Source organism: Tympanuchus pallidicinctus, unplaced genomic scaffold (genome assembly GCF_026119805.1).
Source record: "Tympanuchus pallidicinctus isolate F22 unplaced genomic scaffold, pur_lepc_1.0 scaffold7, whole genome shotgun sequence".
Taxonomy (NCBI): domain Eukaryota; kingdom Metazoa; phylum Chordata; class Aves; order Galliformes; family Phasianidae; genus Tympanuchus; species Tympanuchus pallidicinctus.
Window position 1 is genome coordinate 21,811,440 of NW_026294791.1, and position 27,869 is coordinate 21,839,308.

A 27,869-nucleotide genomic window follows, 5' to 3' on the forward strand; every position below is an offset into this window, starting at 1 on the left:
GAAAACAATCAATCCATCAATCCCATATCATTTTGTTTCCATACATACACTGAGAATGGTTTTTTCTCAAGTCGATTTCACAAAACACTTTAAAGCCTTATTCAAATTGGTAAAAAAAAAAAAAAAAAAAAAAAAAAGAAGTTTGTGTCCCTTTTCTTTTTTTGGGTCATAAGTTCCTTGGCTTTTTCAAAAATACATTTTAAAAGCCACTGGGGACCTTTCCTCTTCAATAAGGCTGTGCAGTGTGCAGCTGCAGAAGTGAAAGGAACAAGAGAAAGATGAAGTTAACAGATACTCAACAGGATTCTCCACCAGGAATTTCATTACAAGATGTTTGTGATGTGGTCATCAGTCACTTCCTCATGGAACAGACTTCAGGGAATCCAGGCAGATCAGAATCAGAAAAAAAGCAGACTTTTGGAAACATGAAGGAAGAATATTTTACACAAACTCAACACAAACTTCCTTCCCAGGTATAATCGCCATTGTGATTGGCAACCCTGCACATAGCAGGGGGGTTGAAACTAAATGATCTTTATGGTCCTTCTCAATCCAGGCCATTCTATGATTCTATTACACATCTCAGAGTAGCGTAGCTCCACCTATATTGATAGTGGAAACCAAGTAATTTTATGTCTTTAAGTATTTATAAGTCCTTTGTACAGGGCACTGGCCTTCAACTGCTTATATTTGTAGCAACTTCTTTCATCTGAAATCGAACATAACACTTCCTATTTATCATAAACTTGTCCGTATTTCTGCATCTTCAATGTCCAGAATTGTTTCTGAATTACTTTTCATAGTCCTCACTAAATTGTGATTAATTTTTAAATTCCTTTTTACCTTTTCTATGGTAATATTCCCATAAAAATCCCGAAGCCAAATATTTAACTTGCCTACAAGATTTGACATTTCCATATCTGACATATCTAGTTAGCACCAACATATTTTTTCTTTAAAATCCTATTATTTTTTTTAACCAGCACATAAGAAGACATTTCAGCACACTCCAGTGCTGATGCACCACCATAATGGAGTGTTTCTGCCAATGCACCTCTGGGAAAAGTATAAGCAATTAACTGCAACTGCTACAGCTGAAAGGATACAAAGAAAGGCTTTGTGTGGATTTCATGAATGCTTCAGCTATCTAGTAGTCAAAGAACACTTTTCATTTCTTTTTACATTAAGTATAGGCATTCAGAAAAAACATTTTACTCCTTTTTATGGAGTAGAAAATTGCATTAAGTGGAAATCGTGAGACAGTATGAACTCAGAAGGTAGTCACAGCATCCAACACTGGTTACAAAACTCTGACTGCTATGTCTGAGATTTCCAAATCTGCATTAAACCTCTTAAAGTCAACGTCTATTCAAAGTATAACACATGCAAGGATGTCTCTAAGCAAGCCTATTGAAAATATTTCTCATTTTGGCCAACCTTTTGTCAACCAACTAACACCAAATTCTGTCACACCCACAGCTGGTAGCACAAGTAATCTGATCATCTAAAATTCTCATCATCTAATTACATTATTTTTCATGAAAGAGAAGACAGCAGGTAACTAGAGCAGTAGAAAGTACCCAAGTCTTTGCTACTGCTGTATTTTTTTTTTTTTTTTCAAATATACACACGTGTACATAGATTATATACATTCACAACCTACATTTCTGCTCATTAGGCAAGCTTAAAAAGTACATAACCCACATAAGTAACATACCTAACCAGTGCAAGCTTTGTAAGAAGTCCTGCAGGACTTTTTGTTTTACTGCAAGGCAATCTTGTGTTAGGAAGTTATATCTTTCAGAGTTCTTACCAGTTTTCTGAAACTGAACTACAATCAAGGATAGAAATTGCATTGAAATCCTTAGAATTGTTCCTGTTCTTAATTTTACCTAGTCACTACTTCACCAAACAAATCAGATCATTCACTTCTTTTCTTATGTTAAGAAGTTCCAGGTCATCTAGAGATGTTTGACAACAAATGGGCTCAATTCCAAAGGCAAATTTGGTTCACAGAGCTGAAGATTTTCTGTACCTTCAAGAACCACAAAAGCATAAGAATTAAGCTTGTCATGGCATTGCTAATTGCAGAAATTTATGTTCAGATCCCCTACACAGAGAATAACAGCGAGTTCTAACTGAAGAGGTTTTTTTTTTATTGCCCATAAAATTAATAAGAGTCAAACTGAAGGACAGATCAAGTGAATCTGTCTTTTTTCAACTAAGTATAAATGATTAATTTTAAAAATCCAATTTTTAAGCCAGAACGTAGTGGTTTGTTTTAAAAAGATGATATATTAAGAGAAAAATCCAAGCCCAGGTGTTCAGTATTTTAAGGTATGATTTCTCATAATTTCCACAATTAAATTCAAGTGGTTTCCTGGATGTCCAAGAAGTTTCTTTCCTACAAGTAACATTTTATAACGTTACAAGGTTTTGTACTTTTTATTTTTCCAAATCATTTGATGGTGCTCTTTTTAGTATCCATAGGTACTCAGTCATTCGTAGCCATTATCTCTATCTCTGGGTCGACTTTACTTCTTTTAAATGTCATGATCTAAGGCAAATCTTAAGCATACAAGTAATCTTAATAAGGTGAAAAATCTCAGAGTTAACAATCTCACAAGTTGATGATCAGACATATTCCTAAGCCTTTTTAGAAATTGGAGTTTGAAGGTCACAAATAAAGCCCCCAGCAAGGGCTGATGAAGCAGCAGCGCACATATGTTGTCTGCAGGCCCCAGGTTAACAGAAAGCTATCTGAGAACAGTGGCCCAGTATTACACTTGAACTTAAAGTATCACCTTACTTCAATCATTATTAGCTGGGACTGAGCTCAAACTTAGATAAAAGTGACTCTTCAGATTTAGATTTGAGATCCTTTGCTGCAACATGGACCAAGAGAAGCTGCAGTCCAACATCTTCACAAAGAAAATAGTCAAAGTTTACAGAAAATGTAACTGCTAGATTTCACTCTATCAAGATAAAGTCTAATTCCTAAGAAATATTTAAGACTGAAGTAATACTCCGTATCTTAATAACATTGATCAGAATAAATTTGAAAACAAGCTTTAGCTACATGTATTATCAGTGTGACTACATTAACACCAGGAAGAACAATTATTTTGCACAGTAAAACTTACTGGGTATTTACTGTTCTGTATGCTAACCTCCCTTTACTTTATCTGCATATTTATTCAACATGTATACTTGAGTTTTGCTTCACAAGCTATCCAGACAGAATAACAGCTACAAGAACCACAACCACCTCTGCATAAATTCCTCTGCATCAGTCAATACTCTTTCCCCCAAAGGAAGATTTACATTCTAGTCAAGGGTAGAGTCTCCCAAAGTGCAGTTTTCCTATGTAAATTCACCAGAAAGACAAAATTAATAGCAGTTGTACACAAAGTAAATGCTAATTGTGCTATGAAGAAATACATGAGCAGATGGATCGAGGCTGAGCAAAGCAAAGGACAGAAGGGAAGCATGCAACGCTAGCCAGAGTCATGAGAATGAAAACCTTTCCTCCCTATATACAATCCACCATGTCTTCCAAAAAGATCCAGAATTCTCTACTCAAAGTGCTTGCTTTTCAGATGACAAATGCTGTATTATCAGTTACCCAGATTTTTTAATTAGCGTTGCCTAACAAAATAATTAAAAACTTAGCCTAGAATTGGTACCAATTATTGGCAGCGCACAGACTGACCAATGCACTGTAACACTCACTGACCCGTGTGTCTTTGACATCTGGTATTTGACTCCTAATGCACAAGCACTGAATGGAGCTGAGTACTAGAACAGAAAGTTTTCGACTGCAAGCATCTCTTGACAGACAGAGACAGAAAGCTGAAAAATGAAGGGCAGACCAAGGAAAATCATGGAAGCTGAACCTCAGCACTAAATTTTGTTGCAGGAAAAATCAAAGCCATTTTTTTTCTTTTACATTTAGAACCTACAATATATTCACCCATAATCAAAAACACATGACCAAAACCAGTTATAGATATAAATTAGATATTACAATGTATTAATTCCAAGTTTATAAAAAATTTCTAACAGGTGAAAGTAGTTCTGGATTTTATCTTTTTCTTTCTTGACAAAATCAGATATCACTGTCAAATCGTTAAAGTACATCCCAGCATCAGAAGCCCAAACCTTTACGTTTACGTCTGCAGTGAAAACATGTTTACTTATGTCTAAAAATAAAAATAAAACAAACATCAGAAAATATCAGAAGATTCTCCTTACATCACCACAGAACTAATATCGAGGCATTTGTTTCTTTGTATTGCCAAAGTTAAGCAAAAGACCTCTGCCATTTTGCTTATTACAGCAAGTAACAGCTTCCTCAGCAGGTGTAAACGTGCTCTGAAAGCTGGAACAGAGTGCATTCAGGCCAAGCCAACCCACCAAATGTTTCATTTGCACATGAAGGCACACAGTTCTGTACCGGTAATGCGATCACCATTAGTGCCATCAGCTTCCACTGTTACAGGCACAATCATCCAGGCCTTACTTCTCCATGCAAGTTTCTCTCGTTGTTTATCTGAAAGCCTGATACATTTCTGATTGCTCTGAATGACACTGTTCTTTGAGAGGTTTCAAGCTTATATTAAGATATTTTTGGTTTGCTTTTCTTCCTTAAGCTAACTCACAAATAATTCATTTCTACTTTCTACATCCCAATTACCACAGCAGCAATCTATTTCATAACTTCCTAGAAGCTGCTGTAATTACACTACTGCTAACTACAGGCACTCATTTACTGCCACTCGAGAGTTCTGACAGGGTCTCCCATACATCCTTCAGGTTTAGTGGATATACACTGTTCTTATAAACCTCATTTTCAGCTTTTTCTGGTGAAATCTGTCTTGTCCAGCCCACTTCACCTACACAGAAGTTGGGCTGAAGCCAAAATCACCACCTCGGAGTTTGCTTGAGCCCAGTCCCAGCAGCTACCTGCTGTAATTTTAAAGACAATTTTTAGAGGTTACTATAGATATCCTCTAATATTATGGCATATTTGGGTTTTTGTTTTGTTTTTACAAACTCCATTTCATCTTAGTTATGACATACTCTTTAATTCTAACTGCACAGAATGTTATTAAATAATATTATTGCAGCCCTAAGTACTTCATTCAACTCTTTGACTCTGACCATAGACCAAGGTTGCAGTGGAGTGATAGGGGATGTGCAGAAATCAAGGGAAATGTTTTTCTTGACCTTCAATTTCCAATTAGCAGTTCCCAATACACAGGACTTCCTGAGAATAGCTCTTGCTGACACAGTTATTTGCCTTTTTACATTTCATGTGGGTTTTCTTTCACAGGATTGATTGAAGTACCGCTATATTTTTTAAAAAATCTCTCATTAAACCCAGAAGTTTCTAACCAACTTGCTAAGGGATTTAGGCTATGTATATAGCAAAATTTTGGAACTGAATAACTTCCTCATTCATGTAGAAATGGCACTAGTTAAACCAACCACCTGCTTTGCAGATGCATCCCCCCACAAAGAGGAACTACCTGTTAAAGTGAAAAAAAAATACTGCTGTAAGATGCATTGTTTCAAGTGGCTTCACGAGCAAAGTCTTGGCTACACACAGAACTGTGACTACAAACGTCTCCTGCATTTCCAATTTCTTGAAAATGAAAAACTGAACCAAACACACTCTAAAGGACCAGAAGCAAGACTCCATTCAGACTTCAAATGAAGACCTGAAACTCTGCATCCTTGGCAATTGCTCTTTTTGCTAGGTTTCAGAGGCTGGGAGCACTTCCACTTGGTGCTCTTGAAAGGCTTCCTGTAGCTCCACTTGAGGCCTTTCATGTGTGTTTCACCTGCAGCAGCTCAGGTATCAAAACTTCCTTTTTCTGTCTTTCTTATTTTAGAAATAGCATCTCCTGTCCTCATTGAAAAGCTGGACATGATAAAGTGAGATAGACTGAATCACAAGGCATAGAATTTGCAGTTTAAAATGTTTTAGTGATTAACAAGAGTATTCTATTTTGGTCTAGTCTGAAAAATACACTTATATTCAGATTTATAAAATCATGCCTCCAAGCAAAAATTATGAAGGAAATACTTTTTGTGTGGCTCAAATGAAAACAGTTGCGGAGTTCTGCTCCAAAGCATTCTGAAATAACTACAGCAAAATAGAGAAGTACTATCAGGCTTTGCATCAAAGGCGAAAAAATAAAACCTGAAAAGTTTATTTCACATCTCTGCTCAATTCCTGGACTTCATTCATTAGCATCCTTCCAGGAAATGCACAGTAAAATCCTGTGTATTCTTTCTATTCACAATTTCAGTTTCACATCCACTGAGAATATGTCAATTTTCAGGTATATGATGTACACACAACATTTTATATATATTTCTGATCTACTGCAGCTTAAACAAAGCTGTAAGAAATGATAAACAATATACACCACTTTGATCAAACATCCCAGGATTTTTTACACTCCACTTCTTGTGAATGAATATTTCACATGAAATATTGTCAAGTATTCATTATCAGTAATTTTTACTAACTTAAAGCATGTTTTAGTTAAAGAACAAAGGACTTCACTAAAGGCCAGCAGCATTCTCTCAACATACCATGAAAGACAGAAACTTATTTAGATTTGCCTCCTAGCTCCTTCCCTGGCAGTGGAAAATAAATCCTCCTTTCACAGGGTGTTTATTATGATCAAATTGTTGCTTCTGTTTTCTTTTCTTTAAAATACAGATCACATCAGTGTCTCGTTCTGTATCCTTAACAAGAGATAAAACTGATGTATGAAGAATGTATGAAGAACTGATCAACCATTTAGATTATTCTAGGCAAAGACTAGAGTACAGTATTTAATTTAGGCTTTGAACATCCTTTGTTGGCAATTTCCAAGGACAGGTGTGCTGTTTAGGGTTATGGCTCCCATTCTGTGAAAGGAAGAGAATAGATGATAGTCTGTATTTCTAAACAGATACTTTCATGACTATACAACCCCCTAACTAAATACAAGACTTAGTCCATGCAGTTGCTTGCAAGAGCATCCTATAAAAGAGCTCACTCTTGCCAAAGCTGAATCTTACATCACTGGAGCAGAAAAGTTACACAGAACACTTGCAATCGATGCCTGAATAAGAGGAACACATCTCCAGCACTGTCTGTATTTTCAAGAGAAGCCTTTCCCGTCAGCACAGTACTTCACAATAATGGCCTGCTTCTGTACTTCTGCTTTGCCTTTGACGTCGCTCTGCAAACAAATCCTGTCCTTATCTACCTAGCTGTGGAAGATGCTACTCATCTGCTACTTCCAACAGGCTATTCTGTGAAATACAGAGAATGCACACAGGTGTTTTTCTGAAAGATTAGGAAAGAATCCAAGGAAGTAACTGGCTTCAAAACTGAGGGAACAAATGTCAAGCTCATGTAAAAAGAGTGGTGCAGAAGGAAGACACAGCCCAGCCTGCTATTCGCCTCCTCCAGGTTCTAAGATGTGTCAAAGAATACAAGCATATCTGCATACAGGACAGGAGCAAACTCTAAAAATGTCAGACAGAAGGAGCTACAGGCACCACCTGCCAGCAGAGGCTGTCACAAGAGGAAATGTGGCAGGCGGGACACCTTCACCCAGCCACCTCGCACGTGATGCCCGCCCCAGTGCCAAGGCTGCAGCCCAATCCGACAGCCACGGCGCAGCCCAGGGAGCGGGTAAGTTGCTCTGCTCCCGGTGCTCCACCGACAGAACTGGCTGCTATTTCACTCGATTAATTGGAGGTGAAATCACATGTAAAATTTTCAGTTAGCACATTTGTCAAATAGCCAAGCTTCTCTGCTTCCAGCTAGTTCTGCTCGTTTCTTCTGGGTCCCATCCAGACCCATCCGAAGTTATCAGCAGATCGGTGTGATGCTCTGGATGGGGGAATGAGGGAATTGGCTCTGAATTAGGGAACACTGTCAGCATTCTTGAAGCCAACAGCTGTTTTAGCCCAGAACTGCAGTTATTGTTCCCTCCCAAGGATAGAGGGTGACTGTGCGAGGGACACCTCCACTATTAAGTTCATTTCCTACAAAATTAATGTTCCTCATTAATTTCTCCATGGCTATTAATCCCAAAAAATTAAAATCCTTTCCAAATAGTCTGTGTATTCTTCCCTCCAAAGTAGTTAACACATTTATCATTGACCCCAGCAACAAGATTCAGAAGTTTTTAAAAAAAAAAAAATACATTTCTATTTATCTCTGGTGAGGATTGTTGTACACATCCATGCCTGATGTTTTAGGGACTATTTATCACTTTAGGAACAGCAGCATAGGTCTCCACTGCTTTCAGAACGTGCTGGGGAAACTGTGGCTGGCACAGAATGCCTGCGGCAAGATTAATTACCTGCACAGAGGACAGCCTCTGCCATGCTGCCCCTTCTTCAGTGTCTGCCCTGATTTCTTAAAGTTTTAGGCTCATTTACAAACGAATGTTCTAATGTGGAATATACTGTAAAGTCATGACCGTCCTAATTTGTTTGAGGAAACGAGTCCCCTTATACTTTTCATTGACAGTTTATGTTCTCTATAGCTTAGTCTATTAATTATCTGTAAATAGAAACACAAGCTGGCGGACAGAGCTGTTGTGCATTCTGCCTCATTGGGACTGCTGGGTTAGACATCCATCAGTCTGTTATGTATACAAGCTTAAGAACAAATAGAACATTTTTGAGGATTTTTTGCAAGCTTTTAAGTGCTTCTGAAGATATCTTTCTTCCTGCATACCTCTCCCCCGCACTAAGCTTGTTACACATCATTATTAGAGACTCTTTAATAGGAGATTTACTGTACTTTGATATACAATGAAGACTGAAGTACATTCTCAAGTAGACAACTATGCTTCCTCATGGAGTGATGAGACTCAAAAAACCACCACCATCAGAATGCAGAAGAGATGAGAGCAAACACTGACAAGCTCACCATATCAATGGGAGTAAATAGACCGAAAAGTGTCTAGCAACAACATACGCATTCAACAATTATAAATGTGCTGGATAAATATTAGCTCTCTGGACCTTATACCAATGATAATAACTTGAAATCAGGGCAAGAATAAAAAACTAAATCCTTGCAGTCATATCTTCTCAATTGAAAATACTAAAGACAACATAAAACACACACCAGTGCTTCTAATTGCAGTGTTCTACTGATCTACTTTCAACAATTTCCAAGAAAATATTTTTCTGGATTGCACATTCTTACTGTAACCACTCCTCCCTGCTTCCTCATTTCCTATTTCAGTCTTCACAGATCTTCCTTAGACCTAGAAACACCATCTCAAGGAGACACCAAAAAAAATGCATGTCAGCCAACACAAAGCGCTTGGTTGTGGCATTTTGTTCCCTCCTTTCTCCTTTCCAGAAGAAAAATAGACTTTTTCAAAACACAGCCCTTTTTAAAATCACAATAATGAAAGCATGCTGAGTGAAATCAACAACTGTGTCAGAGGGATGATTTTCTTACTCAGGAACAGCCACAACTCACCCACTAGAAACTCATATTAGATTCCGTTTCCCTCCATGTATCAATCAGTTGTTCGTAAAAAGTATTCCAAACATCTGAGACAACCTCTATTTAGTAATCTGAATAATTCCGGATTAAGAACCGTCACTATTAAATTTACACTATATGTATTAAAATACGATATAAATTTGGTTGTGTAAATATAAAATTAATAGAGAGGAGCAATTACTAGATTTTTTTTTTAATACTTACAAAGGAAACAAAGATAGGGTCAGAGGCAGCATGATTCTGAAAACACTAATCTGCTGGCACTAGCTAGGAGTCAATGAGTCATCTAGCTGCATAGCGTGAAAAATAATAAAGCAAAATAAAAATCTCTAGGCAAGATAGAAGTCTAAATAGTTTCTTCTTTATGTCTCCAACATGCAAATTCTGTGTCATCCTCAGACCAGAGGCTGGCCTCTCCAATCACACAATTGGGTTGTTTTTTTTCTAGCCAGAAGACAGTTATTGAATTAAGTTCTTCATAAGGCCTTTGCCATCCAGGCCCTGAATCATCAGCTTCCAGCCCCGCAGCCCTAGGGTTTTGTTTATTTATTTTAAAACAGGACCAGCATCACCTTCAATATGAGCTGAGGGATGCTCATGAATCTGTACCTCAGCAATAAAATCTTCCTCTGAAAATCCACATCTGTTTGCAAGAATGCGAGAATGTATGATGGCCACATGTTAAGTGCACAAACCTTATTAGGCTACTGACTTAGTAAGCTTTATGTTGTCTCCAAACTTTAGAATATTTTAATGCCAAGACATAATATATTACAGTTCATGTAGTAGCTTTGATAATAGCTATAATAATAGTTATTATTACTGATAGGAAAAACAGGTCCAAATCAGTAAGCCCCACGCCTCCCCTGTACTGTTCATCTTTCAGGGATCCAAGGCCTTGGCATGATACAGTAACCAAGATGGTTTACTAAACAGCAATGCTGAGCACTGAGCAAAAGCCCTGGGGCCTTCATAGGAGGAACTGCTGAAGGCTGGCTACTCTGTTGTTCAACAGAAATACACACAGACATGGAGTGGTATACAATCCTAACACAATAGGCTGTGGGGTAGAAGATGGCAAGTGAGCAACATCATGATTCTGGTTTAGCAGGGCAGAGGCCAACATCTCCCTCCCTCCTCCTAGCATCAGCCTGCTAGCCAAATTTCTTTGGTCTTCTTATCATGGGAAGCGAGCATACTAATCCTTACATTAGGGTATCATTAAAACCTAGTTATCTATTGCACGTATATCTCTATCAATATCTAACTGCATCATATTTTTAACAGCCTGCTCACAGATTCTCTTTCCAAATGCCTCCGGTTGTGCACAAGACAATCCCAAATTATAGAGTAACAATGCCAAATTTTCAAAAGAATTAAGGAGATAAAGCATTGAGTTTTTCAAAACAGATCCAAATCCTAATTGGATTTGTGACTGATAAGAAATTAAGATACTTGTAAAAATCCACAGTTACCATTTACACATCTAAATAACTTGGAAAATATCCTAAGTTCAGTGTTGATCAGAAACCAATAAATAGAACAGCCCAGGAATCTAATAAGCAGCACAAGTGGGACTACCAATGAGTAAGGTCCCAAGAACCATAGTATTCTAGCCTGGATATGCTATGTGTCTACCTCCTATCACCGGCCTCGGGGAGTAATTAAGTCACTCAAGTTAAACAAAAATATGATAAAAGGCCCAACATGTAGAGTCACTAAGAACATATATTGTAGGTCTGATTTCATGTCTAAACAGTCCATATAAAAAGGGTTAAATATAGTTTTTCTTGCTTATGAAGTCTTAAGTTCAACTAAAATGCTGATTTAAAAAAAAAAAAACAAAAAAAACCTGAAATCTTTCTCTTCACTGAGGAAAGGAACCTGCTCCCTTTATTGAGGGAAGGGTATTTTCTTCACTATAAGGCTGGCAAGGCACCCGCACAGACTGCCCAGGGAAGGAGATGTCCAAGGACTGGATGGGCTTTGGCAAGCAAACGTAGTGGGAGGTGTCCCCACTCATGGCAGAGGGTAGAACTGGATAAGCTTATAGTTCCTTCCAACTCAAACTATTCGATGATTCTATGATTCCATGCAAGATAGTTTGTGGAAACTCAATCATGTGAGTTTAAGGAAACTGGTCCTACATCACTGCCATCTGGTCACACTGCTCACAGGGCTAGTATAAAAGAGCTTTAGATGAGGACTGAAGATGTGTGTGGGAAAGGCTGTATAAATTGTTTACTTCTTGAGTCTGAAGCACTCTGCACACATCTCCCACTAGTATATTTACCAGCTTGTTAAGCATGGTCAGTCTTTTTCTACTTGTCCTTGATTGTTTAGACCTCCAAGAAATTATAGATCAAATCAACCAACTCTTACTGCTAAAAACATAGAAAGGACCTTGCTTTGAAAGAAGTAGAAATAGCATAACCAGCTATTCACTGAACATCCAACCCTTATTATGTTCTTCTAAGGATCCCACTCATATTCACTTCTCAGGAGACTCAGTGTTTTCCAAAATCATGAATATGTAAGCTCAGTTCTCTACAGGCTTTCTTAAACTCATTTATAAGAGATTTACGTCGTCTTTTTTTTTTTTTTTTTTTCCTTTTTACAGTGGCAGTTGATTTTCTGATGTTTATTCTTTCTGCACATCCACTTTTTCAGTGTACTTGGTTCTGCACTTTATTCTTGCTGCCGCGTAGCAAGTATGCCGTAAAATTTTACATACGTTGCATACTCTGCACACACTGGTTCGTGCATCTGAAGTCATGGAGTATCATCTGTGATATAATGAGGAGAAGGGGAGGTGTGCAGGGAAGGTTATTTCTGCACAAAGAAAGCAGATAGTAAAAAAGACAGGAATACTAGCAAAGTGCCTCAGCGAAGCAATAATCAGAACTGCAAGGTCACAACCAAGGCACTAAAACTAATTTCAATACTGCATTTCATTACTATTAAAAACACACGCATTGAATTACTGATAACTCCGATCCTACTGCACTGCATTCAAATATTGGTCTGTCTCTAGAAATATTATCCAATATCATCAGCAGCCCATTATCAGGAATGGCAGAAACAGCAGGTCCCTGAAGATGAGTTGTGCAGTGCATCACACACAGAAAAACGAGACAACATTCTCAGTCTCATCTGCAACCTAACCTTCATTTTACTAGCCTATTCAGGGTGGATAATTTCTTTTACTGAGACAAGATTTCATGTACTGTCATTAGCTTGGAGCTTTTCTTGAGGATTTTGCAGCTTTAGTACAAGATAACTACAAATGCTTTAGCTGTACAGATATTTAGTTCAATACTAATTTTCTTAGTATATCCTAAAGCCTACCATTAGACCATTTGAAAGTAGCAGCTCTATTTTCAGGGAAAAAAATACACTCTTGCTTTTTATTTCTTTATGAAATTCCTTTTCCATTTTTTTATATAGTTTTGAGGAACTTTTTTTTTTTTTTTTTACATAAACTCATTGCTTAAAAAATGTTAACGATATTAGCCATTTCCTAGAACTCTAGCTTGAGGGTTTAGAGTTAAAAACGAAATACTGTGTAGTATCCTTAGCAGGAAGGAAAAGGGCAGAAAAAACAAGACTTCAAAAACTCTATTCATTATACATGAAGTACTTCATCATCCTCAGTGTGCTAGGTCTGAAGTCTTAGAGCTATACTTGCTTTCTATTTTTCTTATTTATTTTCCTCATTTTTCATTTTAAAAAAGAAGGCGCAAAATATATTGTAATGGTAAAGAAAGTGATGTTAGAAACCACTTTACCAGCAGCATTCATTGGTGCACAAGATGTATATCTCAGTATATCGTGCAAAGGAGAGAAATACCTCCTGGAATCCTAAAGCAGCATTTTCTTTAACATTTAAGAATGGAAAAACACCTCACTGCCTGTGAACTTAAATCACTTTTCTTCTTCCCTTGTAGTATCAATCCAGTTGCAGTAATGTTTTACGTGCTGACTACAGGCATTTTCCTGTATTTTTTCCCATTTAGGTGTTACTCTAAAAAGAAAGATTGTTACCCAGCATTGGATTCCAGTATTTATTTTGAGTTACGTTTCCTCTAATATTTTCATAGTTCATAGTGGAGAATATAAGCTTAGCTGACGAAATAGAAGTATTCTCTTCATTTGTAACAGTAGCAAAACAAATAAGATGGTGTATACACAGAAGGATTAAGTCTAATATTCAGACAATCTTTCTCATATACAGAGGGCCATTTTCATTGGGCAAAATATCAAGGTTTTTCTAATACTCATTTTATCTCCTCAATATTTCATTTAACATCTTTAGTGCTGACAAGTGAGCTAATATTTTCATAATTGTTTTCTAATAGCTAGATTAAGAGTGTTGTTGCACAGATCATGCCTTACTGTGACTTTATGAAAGTTAAGTTTTCTGTCATTTTATCATCCATCACATACAGTGAGGTGTGGTACAACTGTTGGCAGATAGCATTAGCTTTGATTACCAAGAAAAACCATTCAGATAGCCAGAATAGTCTGCCACAACATTCAGTCTTTCCTTCCCTCACTGAATAGCAGCAATAAGAGCATATAGCCCTGGAGATCCTGCTGCCTCAACATCCAAACAAAAAATTGCTTGACCCTTTGGTTCCTTTGATCTACTATTTATTCACACTCAACTACCTTACCATATACCCGATGCTTTCTAACTTCAGTGAAGTACACAGATTTTTCTTAGTGCTTCCCCATCTGTGAGATACAAATGGTTGTCCTAAAAAGGCATTCAGAGAGCAGCAAAATTAGCACGCTGTCTTGCTTGCTGATTATCAGCTTTGAATGAAATAATTGGTAAAGATCCAATATTAACAGTGATTAATAACTTACTTTCTTGACTGTGCAGCCAAAGAAGGACAGTGCAAGAAGCGAGACAATAAGTGCATCAGTCAGACCACTAAGGAAATCCTGCAGCCATGTACACTATGTGTTACAAGTTCATCTAGATGTATCTGAATTCAACTTCCCCAGAAAAACTTCACATATATCTCTGCTGAAAATTTTAATGCAGAATCCGCGAATCACTTGAATGCTGTTCAAATTTATCAAAGTGTTACAAACTTGAAAATGGAAGTTTGCCTCATTTACATTCCTCTCTGCACTTTCTCCAACTGCCTCAATTGCTGCCTGAACAAGCATTTATAGCACTTTTCGTATTATATACTATGCATGATGCCGTTTCTGTCAAAAAACAAACAGTAAAATGAACAGCAAACTAAAACCAGATGAAATAGTCTCATCATTTTTCTAAGTTGCATCTTTGTCTGAATTTGAACAAAAAACAATATGCTACAAAATACTTCAGTTGACCAGTAAATCGGATATGTTCTATATTAAGCATAATACATATTACAACTGGATAAGGCTGAAACAACCAAAATCCTAAAGCCCAGAATTAATTTGATAGGAGGCTTGGATATTATGTTAGACTTTTTCACTAAAAATAAAAAAAAAGGAGGGGGGAATTACTGCAGAAGTTGTCTGTTAAGTCTGAGAAAACTAAATCCTCAGTACTCTCATTTCAATAGCAGTGGACTAGAAGCCTAGATGGAAAGTTTTTATCTACTGGACTGAACATAGAGTTGGGTTTAACACCGAGCTCTGTTCTTCCCATGAAATTCATCTTCATTTCCAAAATTTTCACTGGGAAAACTGAGTTTTTGGGCTTAAAATAATCACAAGAAAATCCTGGGTAGATAACAAATGTTAAGTACTTGCTTCACATTTACTTTTCTTGTAAATTGTGTCATTTTACATAAAGAATTTGCATCCTTTTTACAGTCTTATGCATTGAGTGTAACACAGTGCCTGATAAGATGCCGTGAGATTTGATGGGATGTGGGGAAAAAATCTCAGTATGTAAGATTTTTTACACAGTAATTATAAATATTCAAATTATTATGATTCCCATACTATTAATATTCATAAGAAGTCTCAAACCATTGTAAAATTAATTAAGACACTCATAGTAGCTATATAGTGATACATTTTTCTTGAGTTTATCTCTCACCTTTTAAAATAGCACCCAATGTGAAGATCACAAGCCTTCTGCTTAATGAGTTTAATAAAAGGCATCCTTAAAGGTCATAAGGAATGTGTTGACAACAAGAAACATAAATTAGCTGTTCTTATGAATTCCCAGATGTCTGTTCAGGCCATTTCTCCTGCCACATTAGTTGTAATACTTTTGTCATTGTTAGGGGTATGTATACACATATTTATATGTACTTTCCTATATAAAGATTTATATTAAAGAATAAATAAGATTATATCTGAGGTTTATTTGCCAAAGCTTTTAGATTCGTACACAGGTTCACTTTAGATTAATACACACAGAATTTGACTGCTATGTAGAACTTTCTAGTACAAATCATCAGCAGTAGATAAACTAGTATTTATGAGTGAAGATAAACAAGAACTCTGTAAATAAATCATTTGCCATTGCCAATCCTAACTAAGACAGGAGATATACTTCTGCAGACTTCAGAAGAAGATGGATTACGAGAGACTTTGGCCCAAATCCTGCATGTAGTTCAAGTCAGCGAGACACATCAAGAGATTTGCCAGACCCTATTATTAAACTATTAAGCCAGGTCTCATAATCAGATCAGTTAAAAACGTTTCATTAGAACTAAAAGAGGTGAGAAACCAATGGAGAAAGTGAAGTGTGATCAAATAATATTGGCTTTGTTTTTGGCAAACATCCATATGCAGAAATCTTTCAGGACAGCTTAGCTGATGACAAACACAGTAGCCATGTATTCTATCTGGGAATGACCTCACTTTTGACATGAAATGTTAGTGAAACTGCAAAGCATTTCCCATTTCTGAAAGTTGTTGAAAAGGCAAAAAAACTTAATCTAAAAAATAAAGCCATTAAGGATACACATATTGATTTCAGAAGTGATGATGCTGATTTACTACATAAGAAGTAGTTGTATTTTGGGCTTGTTATTTGTCTAAACAGACACTGAACAAGACAACTGCATAAAACTTAAACTATGCCATTACCCAGTCAATAAAATCTTACACAGAGGTTTTGAGCAAGGAAGAGTGGGAGACATCCATACAGTACTGTTATGGGATTTCTGAAGTTGTTTCTTCAATTTATATATTTGAAAAATTCGTCTGTCTGGGATTATACAGCCATAGTAAATGAAAGTAATTTATAATGCAAGATTAGTGTGTTACTTTAGGTTATATGAAAATGTAAAGTAATTTCTTCCCCCACCCCCCAAAGAAATATTTTTCTGCTCTACGCATTATTTACCATCTTAAACCTTCAAGCCATTGCTTTTTGATGCAAGCTTGTAAATCATCCCTCCTACATCTACCTCTTAAAAAGCATACTAAATAGGACTTGTTATGTGGTATGTCTCTAACTGTAATTACTTCACCAGATATTCTGTAAATACTTCACCATAGAAGCATTTTTCATCCACAGATTAATATGAGTTAGTTTTTAATATAGTAGCATGCTAGATCATTAGCAAATAAATGTCTGTGTCTGACCCTGATAGAGCTACTTCTTGAGGAAATTTATTCATGAAACAAGCAAAACAAAACCAGACTGTCCCAAAGCATGTGCTACCAATATGGAAAATCACGGCTTTTATTTTCTTGTTTCCTCATAGCAAATAGATAAAAAAGGGTCAGTACCAGCCTCAGGTTCAGCCTGTCACAAACAATTACAATACACACTGCATAATCTCTAGAAAATGTTTCTTAGTCGTTTTTATTTCACCTGTTGTTATCATTGATAAAAGATGACAACATTTGTTATGGTTAGCTTTCCAGTCTGAAGCAATTACATTTTCCCTTATCTGCAATGTGTTCTAGGAAACAGTAATCGCTTTCATTCATGTCAGGCTTTCTGGAGGAAGGGTGATTCTTCCAATGACAGAACACTACAAAACATCACAGACTGTGACAAAGGGTCAAATAGAAATAATTACAATGTGTTTTGGAGAACACATTCAGTAAACAGCGTCCCTCCCAGTAGCCCTCAGCTCTACCAGGTTAAAAAGAGGACATGGAGAATTACGTACAAACCCGCATTGATAGTTTGCCTGAACATTATTATTTAGAGCTTGCAAATCCAGCTATCAAAAGCAGTGCCACTGAATTCCAGGCTGAGCACAAACAGTGTGTTATTTATGAAAATGATGGTTTTGTTCACCTAGAAAGCCACATACAAATTATTCTGAATAAACCACTCTTTGAAGACTATGAAAGCTATCAATATGTGTATAACACACTAGACCTTCTTTATTTAAAGCACTAAAAAAAAACCTACAGGGATTTATAGTAATAGAACCAGGCAGACACTTTCTGAAAATCACCTAGTGCTAACTGTCAGGATTGTATTATTGATCAAGCTAAACTGTTCAAAAAACCCACAGCATGCAGCTACACAGGTGGCATAAAACCTAGGATTAACAGCATTTTAACAATTCTGCTTATGTGTTGAATGTTCACTGTGGCATTCAAATGACAAATAAACAAAATAAAGACAAAAAAAGTGCGAGAAAAACCACATGCAGACACAGAGAGAAAGCAACAGTTAATGCTGGAGAAAACAGCTCACTAGCACTTATATAAATGGAAGCCATCAGTGCAATCACATTGAACTCTAATACACAATGAAATAAAGCCTTGGAAAGACTAAAGGAATGGCTGGCTAAAGGAATGCCAAAATTGATAGAGACTGATTAAAAGCATGACAAATGCTGAGAAAATTAGAAGACCACTACAACTACAGAAAAAGGTAGACAAAGGTAATTGTCACTACAAGTTGGAAAAATGAAAAAAACCTCTACTATTCAAAATGTTTACTAAACTCCTTAACCCTAAATACTGTTCATAGCAATAATTTTTTTAAAAAAGCTAAGAACAAAGGGAATTACCATCAACTATTTAATGCCCATCATAGAACAAGAGCAGTATTAGTACTCTAAAGAACAAATGAAAGTAAATTTGTCATGTATTGCTTACAACATTTATATACTTTTACTTCAATTCTTTCAATATGCTTTTAAGGCTGTAATCAAATGTTATTCATTTTGTCACATGGCATAGTTTTTCATTTAATTTGAGTTGTTTGACTTTTTTTATTCTAAACTTTCCTTGTCTAATTTCATCAGACTTGAGCAAATACAGATGAACTTTAATACAGAGGCAAAGGACACATTTTATCTAGCATGACAAGCTGAACCACCTCCAGGGTGTCCATCTACCGAGGAAGTCATATTCTATATTATCCAATGCTGTTATGAAATGTGACAATACTACCCAGCAGATATCAGCACACTTGAGCAGACTGTTCAGTCGTGCCATTACAAAATCTAGTCGACTGACTTTCTTGTGCTATCATTCCTGACTCAGGACTGCAAACAGGTCTTAAAACCTCACTTTCACACACATGTATGTGACAGTCTGCTTGCTATGGTCTGTCCATGGTAACAGATCATCTTTAATCACCTTTATATGCATTTCAGTTCTACACAGAATAAATCACTTATTCACAAGCCTGACCGAACACAGTGATTCCAGCTCCTACAGTTTTATGAAGTACATCAGAAAACTCATGATTTTCTTTCCTCCTTGAAGACCAGTCAGCTGATGAGAATATCAGATTTCTTTTTTAGTGAGCAGTAGTTAGAAAAACACAAATTTCTAGTCTTCATAACCTCTGGGAAAAGATATTGAAATTGGGGCCACCATGTAGCTTTTGAGTGTTCTATCTAAAAGATGTTTTAAGGGTTCTGTGTTTCTGGACACAGAACCATATAATGCCTGGCTTTCTTTATATGAACAGCACTAAGGCACATAAGATGGGCAATAGTGGGATGTGCCTTCCTTCAGCAGCAGAACCTGCAGGAAGGCACAGCCATGCTGCTGGCTAGCAGACCATAGAGCCAGCTAATCCACTTAACCACTTTGCAGGAAAGGCTACTCACCTGTCTCAGCAGCTCTGGAGATGCTGGGAACACTACTAGGGGAGCACAAACCATAGGCTTCATACATTGCTAAGGTATTGACAGATACATAGTTTTGCTTGATCCACTACTGAGATAACTTCGGAAATGAAAATAGAAGAAAATAGAGCTGTTTCCAGCACCATAAGAGACTACCATCACTGAATGAGACTTACAATCACTACTGAATTTGCTATTGAATGATTGCTATGGAATTATTTTCACAATTCTTTGACTACTCCATTGGATCTTTCTCAGGCCTGACAAGAGATAACTCTTTTCTAAAGAGCAATTTTACAGTATACTTCAACTGTTTCAGTGTTATATGCTGTCACGGAGTGAACTCAACTCAATAGCATCACTTGTGAGAGAGACTTTGACTGTATGTCTGCCCAGTTCTGTCTAATGGGTCCATGATGCGAAGCACAGCTGATAAGGACGATCATATTTTCTTCAGAAACCACACTCCTGCCTGAGAAATTTTACTGCAGAGCTACTCACTATTTCAGATGAAAATATGAGTACAGATTACTTCTCCTAACATAGTACATCTACTGTAAATACTTCCCTACATCCTCTGGAGCCAGATGAGCTTCAGTCTGCGTCTAACTTCAGTTCCCACAAGCTATGCAGGTACTTACGTGGTGTTCAAGAGCTTCACTGAATAAGGCTTTTATGACAAAGCAGCTGAATGGTCACAAGTGACAATTTATTTTAGAAATCTTGACAAAGACACACAGTTCTGGGAAGTCAGTACCAAGGAGCACAGCAAAAAAAATACAGTGCCTTGCATACATTTTGTTAACAGATTAGCATTTAATCTATTCTTCCTAACCTTTTGGCTTACCAGCACTAAGAAAATGACTGATACTGCACAAGTATCTTAGCACTGGAGCTTTTAAAGACTTTTGAACACCAACATAACTCAACAGACAAACTACGAACAGTTATCTTTCCACTGCCTTTCCAGGCAGATGTGCCTTCACCAGCTTAAATGTGTCAAAGCTCTATAAAAATTGTCACAGTTTTCAAAAGCCTGCTAGAAGCTCTGTGACGTCTCCTTGTTTTCTTAAAGCTCCATTTTATTAATCCCTCAAAAAAGGTGGGGGTTTTATGAAGCATCTACCTGCATTTATCTGAACAGAGTTTATATACTGCAAGTGCATGTACATTAAATGTGATATTTCATTTTCCCCAGCACTCCACTCGCTATAGTACGATATAACAGACAGCACTTCAAACACTTTGCATTTTGGGCTCATCCCCAGGTATTCTGTGATTCTCAGTTCTGCATTTTCTCACCATAACTAAAGCAGATGCTTCTAAATAATATAATGTACACATATCCTCTCATAAATCCTAAAAATGTTCCCTCTTTTAGTAAGCAATTTCTTATAGAAGTTTAATTAATAGCATACAGCAAGCTTTTGTGTATACTATTGCATCAGCATTAATAAGTACTAGAAGAATTACCGCAAACTAAAATCCAAACAAGTTACATTTGAAGATCAAGAAGTTTTCAGCAGGAAAAAAAAAACAGAATTATGGACTGCACAGTCCTCAGAACTTTTTATCTTACATAATCCTTCCATATAGGCTTTATCTTCTGGAAACAAGAACTTTTCTTTCTCTCCTATGCTAGAAACCGTCTTGTTAAAAAATTTAACCATATTACAGTATGCCTGCTGATACACAATTCATATCATTTGTTTCAAACCTGTCATCGTTGCTTTTATTTATTATGCTGACTGCTTTGCTAACAGAAGATGAGTACGCAAGCTTAAAATTAGACTATTTTTCCTACATATTAAAAAAAAAAAAACAAATGAGCTCTTACTGGCAGACTGCCTCTACAAGCAGTCACTTCAGTGTCACATAGCATAGATATTAATTAAACCAGTGACTTTTTCTCTTTTCACAAAGGGACATGATGCAAGTAAAGTGAGTTTCATTTTTAAAGACGACCTCACACTGATATTTCTCCTAAGACCACTATTTGCATTATTGATTTTTGAGAATTTATCTGCTTGTGGTCACCTTGACTAAATGTCAAGCACTTCAAACCGTCATTTTCAAAAAAGGGCTGATTTTCAATTACGTGCGCAAATGAACAAAAGGTTCAAGGAATCATCTGAAATAAATCATGATCACACCTTCATTCTGACTCATGTGATTTATGATTCAGTGCTTTCTGAAACCAAGACAATATGATGGACTTCACGCTGTCCTTGTGCTAGTGCTTCATTTCTCAAGTGCTTTGGGGCATAAGGAATGTCATTCTTACCCTTACATATTGCTAATTAAGATTTGGAGTCCACATTTGACAGTCAAATTAACTTATTGTTAATTAACATATAGTAACATTACGGTTACTAAACAAAAATAAAGCATGGGAAGCCTACAAGTTTTTTACATGCACTTTTTCAAGATCCTCTGAAGGTAACCTATCTGTCAAGAGCTAAAGTTGCATACTCTGCATGCAAAAAAAAAAAATAAAAAATAGAATAAACAGATTTATGTATCCAACAGAAAGATTTCTCATGAGTGAAGCAGAGATGCACAGCTCAGCCATCAGAGAGAACTGGAATTTAGCAGATTTAAACCAAGGGTGATGTTCCTGCTACACTTCTAGCTCAAGTCACTACCAAGCAGCCCCTCAGTACACAGTATAATGCAGTCTCTGTCCTTCCCCACCCAACCCTGCACTCTCATCCCTCCAGCCAAACAAATCCATGCCCTCTCTACACTGTTCTTAGAAATTTCTACCTGACAGCACTTTGGCCATACAGGCCTTGATAACACTCCTGTGCAATGGTCAAATTAGTATTTCTGCAGTCTCTCTAAACCTGATAAATGATAAGAAAATAGTATTTGTCTTGCTTCATTACCTGATTAACAGTAAGTGCAGTCTCCATCACAACTTTGTGTAACCACTTACAAGATTCAGATGTTTGCAGTCTAATTTTCTGAGACAGTGTAAGTGCTATAAATAGCTATGCTTTTCCATAACATAGAGAACAAACCATTATTTATCCTAACGTTATAAGTGTTGACAATTTTCTTAGCTACTTTTAGCTTAGCACATCACAGATGATTTATAAGACTTGAGCAAGGAAGATCTGGAAGCAGACTATTTTCGCTTTAGAGGTGACTAGAAGCGCAGAGGGGCCTGAAATTACCGTGCAAGATGGCTTAAGGTTTTTCTGAGACAGACTGTGAGAATGGGAAACATCCAAGGCAGGGGTGGTGCACCTAGGGAATCCTAGTCCTTGGTGAGCCAAAAACTGGAGACAGCACACCTCCAATTGGCATAATTTGGAACATCCTCAGGAGCGCTATAAACAGCTTGCAACTTAGAGCCAAAAGCAGCACAACACTCTAAATATTCATTTCAACTGTGTTTTCTGGAAAATAGACTATACTCCTATCAAACAACCTTTAATACTTGTATGTTCTCGAGTATTTGACCTATATGACTTTTTGTCTAAAACATCATTGTTAAAAATTGGACTAAAAAACAGAAATTTACAGTCTATGCTTTTGCCATGTGGATCTGAGTCCATACTGCAGTATCTTCACTGGTGTCAAAAGAGATGTGTATCTCATGCTGATTTACTACATGGCTGGCCAATTTGGGTTTCTTTTTGAATTTCTATTGTTGCACAGAAACAGCTTTGCTATTTTTTCTAGACTATTTTTAATGCTGTATCTTGTTCTCATTACATTTTTGCAGAACTGCTTAGTTGCTGTGTTTCATTCACTATCAATTGAATTTAGAACAGTTTCAAGTTTCCCAAGTTAGAGATATGTTTGGGATTCACACTTTTGACTTACATTGATCTTCAGTGAACATTAATGGTCACCTACATATGGAAGGATTGTTGTCATTCTTGATGTCTCATTTGTAATTCTGTTGCTTGTATGAAACAGTTTAACTGAAGCACGTAAACTAAGGCTTCTGTCTCAACAACAGTATGATCACAACTGTGGTTTGCATTTCAGATTCAAGTTACAGTGAAAAAAGCAGCAATGTACAGTAGGCTCATTTGCATTAATGACAGTGTCCTAAGTTTGATACAGTAACAGCTCCTGAAATTTCACTTCAAATAATCATGACTCAAGTTCTCTGTGTGCCAGATACAACACTGCATATAAAAATATGTCCAATTAGGAATTAGAAGTCCTGAATCTTTAAAGGTGTGTCTTTTCAAATAGACTGTCCCAAGAAGAAAAGAAGAATGATGAAGCCCAATTATTGCCAGTAAATTAGTGTTTTTAAAAAAAAAAAAAAGCTGTGGATCACAGCCTTGAACTTTTACTAATACCAACAAAACAACTCAATAAACTCAGCAGTTACAAAAAAAAAAACAAAAACAAAAAAAACCACACACACCAAAACACCCTCTCCTTTCACAACAGATGAAAAAAATTAAATAAAATAAAACGCAACAAAGCAGTACCAGAGGTCCTGGAAGTATCATCTTCTTAAAACAGTAATCAAGAATGCTTTATCTCCTGTTTACTTGATCACAATTATTACTATCAGTAATTAGTATTTAATTGTGACAGCACAAAAAATGGAAATCCTCCCCTCTGCTCCTGGAGAAATTTTAGCTGAATGTGCTGTACTGACAAAAAGTTGAATATTCCTGATTCTGTCAGCAGCTGTTAGACTCAAAATTGTAACTTACATACTTAAAAATCAGCCAAGCAGCATACCCTCCAGATAGTTCTTTCTCTAGAGCAATTGCTTCTCCGCTGAAAATACTCTCCCCATTATCTCCAAGTCTGAGAAAAAAATGCAACTCATTTGGTATTTGTTTCTAACACAGTGAAAGACAATTAAAAATATCTGTCTTTCAAATTTACAGGCGCTTAAAATCTAGTTATAATCTAGTTTTATCAGATTGCAGTTTCATTCCAGTACGTATTTAAAAGCTATTCTAGCAACAGATAACTCACTGAAAAGCAATAATTTTATAAGCAATTGTTAGGGAAAGCATATCAGATTAATAACTTGCTTTTGATAGTCCTGTCCATCAAAATCAGGAAACAATTTTCCCATTCTGTGTATGCAGCCAAATAACTGAGTTTCATTATGAGTTAGAAGAAGCAGGTAAACAAGGAAAAAGTACTTAGAGAAGTTCTTGGCATATTGAGTAATTTATTTCTTACACATTCCTTAAAATTGTATTTCAGAAAATAGTCTAATGACCATGTATGCATAAGAAGGGTCAGCCCACAAACTTTATTTCACCATTCCATCATATTTATAACAGTACAGCTGATTAAAAACGTTTTCTGAAAACAGCTTGGGTCCATAATCAAAATCAATAGCAGCTCTAATTTAAGGTACATCAGCAGAAGGCAAGTGTTTCTTGCCAATTTGGACAGATATATTGTAAGTTATTAGAAGACAATTTTTTGATGGATGGATATATCAGAAATAGTCTGTTTCCCTCACTGCCTTCTCTTCATGCATTCCTCCCCTCCACAAAGGAAAAGGGAAAGAAAAGGAACGCATCTGACATCCCAGAATATAGATAATTACAAGTCAAGCCTTTTTCCATTCTTGTCTCTGTGGACCACAAACTGAACATAATTTGATAGAAATATTTATGCCTGAAATAAGAATTGCTTTGAATAATACTGCATATTCTTAAAAAAAATGAAAATACATTTCACTAAGAAATTCCAAATTTAAGTATTTGGGTTACTCGTTTATCAGCACAAAGACACATCTGTGAAGCAAATACTCCTACTACATCTCTGCCAGATGGTTAATCCTTGTCCAATCAACATAATATCTCCCCAGACAAATTACTCAGGACTGGAAGGACCCTCCCTTATTGGACTGACAAAGACCCATTGCAGCATTCCATTCATTTCTTACTTGCAATTAATTAAAAACACAATATTCAAGCTCTATTTTTTTTCTGGATACAGATGTATTCTGCACATGACTATGTAAAATTATTGTTCTAGCATCTTAAATATGACTACCTACTATATAATATCTCCTCAACTAAGACTCATTCAAATATTTATATAGCAACAATGTTCCATCTAAGAAACTCATCCTCCACAGTAAGGATGATGTGATAAGATCAGCAGTTCATAAAAGGAAAAAAATCATGGCTTTAACCCACAAAATATCTAGGAAAACTCCCTAAGAAGCATTTCCAGGAAGCTAACCTGCTCTATCTGCTTGAACTTTATAACAAAGAGAACGATCCCGACTAAAAAACCTCCTTAAAATTTTTTCTTAATTTTTTGTAAATACTTTGGGTTAAGTTACAGACAATCCTCAGGAAGACTTCAAAAAAAAAAATATGATTTACCACTAAGAGACACCTTGAAACTAAAAGTTTTAAGCAGACTACAGACTTGGAAAAAAAAAGAAAACATGCACTTCTTGGCATTGCAGGTAAAACAGTGCCACCACAGACTACTTAATCAGAATTAGATGGTCAAAATTCAACTCAATCAACTGGAACATTCCTATTGTCTTCTTTAAGATTAAGACAATATCCAAAGCTTATTTAGGGAGTTTCAGTAAGACAGCAACTTTCACTAAAGTCAGATGATACAGACAAAAAGAACAAACTCCAGCTTCACAGCATGCCTGCTGCTCCCTGCAACCTGCTAATGCACGCACACTGTTAAAAAAAAGCTGTCATAGAGATACATACAGATGTCCACAGGATTCCTGCTGCTGCCCTGTCACTCCTTCAGCTGGATGCCGTTGTTACATATTTTCATGTTTCTTTCAAACTTCTGGAAGCTGACACCTCCTTTGTTTCGAGTATCTTTTTAATACCTATTTTTTACTTTAAAAGACAGCTATCTTTAGCAAAAAAAAAAAAAAAACTTTTTGGACCTATGACCTCTTGGGCAGTTTGGATACTCCATACTTCCTCTCGTGTTCCCTTACACACCATCTGTACATCCCTCTGGGACATCTGACAAAGAGAAACATCCATGAAGAACTGCACCCCCTTGCCCAATGCACTTCTGCATGTTTCAAGATTAAATAGTTGCAATGGGCTTGTTTTTCAAATAAAATCATTTTAACTTCTCTAACAAACCTCATAAGTTCTACCAAACCACAGAATCCTTTTTTTTTTAAAAAAAAAAAAAAAGTTCAGTCATTTTCCCTCTGCCCATTTTGAGTTAAATATGTGAGGAAGAGTCCATATACTGATGTGTAAATACTTTCATATTGGATATCTTAAAAAAGATCTGTAGCTTAAAAAGATTAAAGGACAAATTTAAGACAATACAGCATAAGTTCCTTCCCTAGAGGATCTTTGCACACACATCAAGGGAAGTAATCATCCATTGATTTTGCATTCCAGTGAATATATCAAAGCAAGGAAGTCATACATAATAGTCTAAGACTTATTACTATTACTGGATCCTCACTACAAATATAAAATATTCTGGTAATAATATTTCATTCATCAGTCACATTTTCAAATTGAAATATCTGCATTTGAATACAGGTGAGTTGAAAGATATTAAGTTAAGCTACATTCTGTGGATGTAGCAAAGCATGAAAGAGAAATATATACTGTAATCACATGAGCTCTTTAGTTAATGAAATGGCAAAGAATCAAAGTAATCAGATTTTTCCAGTGATCTTTGCAAATGGATATGTAAAAAGTATGAAACAAAAATTAGTATGGTACATCACATTATCAAAAAGTACAATAATGGTTGTGTCATGACCTGCTAAGCACCAATAACCAAAATAAGTTCGCTGCTCTTCTATCCTGTTCATATTTGGAACAGAAAAGCCGTTACCCAATATGAACACACATTAGCCAATAACAGGTCAAAGAATTATGAATTTTCTCAACACCTACAAATATAGCACAATTCCTTTACCATCATCTTCCTAATCTATTGAAATTCTCAAGAGATAAAATTCTATCTATGCAGTTTTCAAGTAGCAGAGTATGTTTTTCATGCTTAACCCTACAAAACCTCTATAACTACCAGCACCAAGGAGTCATTTTGCTGGTAGATCATATTTTCATTCGTTGTACAAAAGAAGATTTGCAGAGGATCCACAACTGAATTACATGCAGTCCCTGAAAATGAAATGCATTTTTGTTATTACTGTATGAATAAACCATTTCCCAGGGAAAGTAATGTATTTTCTAAGACATATTGCACAATCTCACCAACTAACACCTCAGAGGCAAACTGTCATTAAAAAAGCAATTTGATGAGTTTGATTCTTAGAATTCTACCAGAAGTACATTATCTAAATGGAATTACTAAAGTTAATTCTATGATAA

At 36.3% G+C, this 27,869-nt stretch overlaps 1 long non-coding RNA gene across 2 annotated transcripts in view; it reads right to left on the minus strand.

Moving 5' to 3' along the window:
- Nucleotides 1-27,869, minus strand: part of LOC128072716 (uncharacterized) — a 159,534-nt gene that overhangs the window by 91,106 nt on the left and 40,559 nt on the right. The window contains exon 1 of one of the 2 annotated variants that reach the window (XR_008202419.1): nt 9,236-9,311. The exons of the other annotated variant lie outside the window; for it this stretch is intronic. This is a non-coding gene — a long non-coding RNA (uncharacterized LOC128072716). Of the gene's footprint in view, nt 1-9,235; nt 9,312-27,869 lie in introns of those variants that run through there. 2 annotated transcript variants of the gene reach the window in all.